This window comes from Mastomys coucha, unplaced genomic scaffold, assembly GCF_008632895.1.
Source record: "Mastomys coucha isolate ucsf_1 unplaced genomic scaffold, UCSF_Mcou_1 pScaffold21, whole genome shotgun sequence".
NCBI lineage: Eukaryota > Metazoa > Chordata > Mammalia > Rodentia > Muridae > Mastomys > Mastomys coucha.
Genome location: NW_022196904.1, coordinates 95,804,567 through 95,805,423, shown reverse-complemented (window position 1 = coordinate 95,805,423; position 857 = coordinate 95,804,567). Strand labels below are relative to the sequence as shown.

At 40.7% G+C, this 857-nt stretch overlaps 1 pseudogene; it reads left to right on the top strand.

The window, feature by feature from the left end:
- The window catches only part of LOC116101338, a 5,325-nt pseudogene extending 4,834 nt beyond the window's left edge, over positions 1-491 (top strand).
- The last annotated feature ends 366 nt before the right edge of the window (positions 492-857 follow it).

The window sequence follows — 857 nt, the reverse complement described above, 5'->3', positions numbered from 1 at the left end:
CCTTGCTAAATCTGACTGTAGTCAGTCCTTCCTGTGATCCTGGTTGTATCAGAACTCCTCAGAGTCAGCAGTCTCTGTGATCCTGTGATTCTGAGATCCTGTGACCCTGGCCTTGTTAGAGCACCTGGGAGTGCAGCAGCTTCCTCTGGGTGTTGTGGGACTGGCTGCAGAGCTTGTGCCCAAAGTTCCTCAGGACCAATACTCTTAATATAAAAATCTTCATGCCTCTGAAAGTAGTAGAGGATAAGATTGAGGGACACGTCAAGATATAGGCATAGCCTAAGAAGTAACAGGAAGAAGCAACAAGCAGTATCAGAGTAAGTTCCCAAGCCCCTGAGTAGCAAAAACAAACAAACAAACAAACAAACAAAAAAACAAAACAAAACAAAAAAACAGAGAGTCCAGAAGATGGAAGACAGCCTTTGGCAACTACTTTCCATGACAAAGGTAATATCTGGCATTTATAGAGAACTAAGAATGTTGACATCTAAAGAACCAACCTATTAATAAGTAGGCAAATGATGAACAGAGTTCACAAAGGAAGGAATACAGGCAGGCATAATATATGAAAACGATTCATCATGTTTGCTGCTAAGGAAATATAAATCAAACTACAGAGAGAGCCCATCTCACTCCTGACCGTTTAACAGGATACAAGATGTAAATGGAAATGAGATTATGAAGCCTTTTATTTTGTAGTCTAACTAAAAGTGAGAAGTGGGGTGAGGAACGTGAGGAATGCAATAAACTTCTCGACCACCAGATGGGAGTAGAGCTTCAGTTTAAAATCTTGATGCTGTGACACTGAAGCCATTTTAAAAAAGCTGTCAAGTTTGTGTAAAGATAGGCTGGACGAT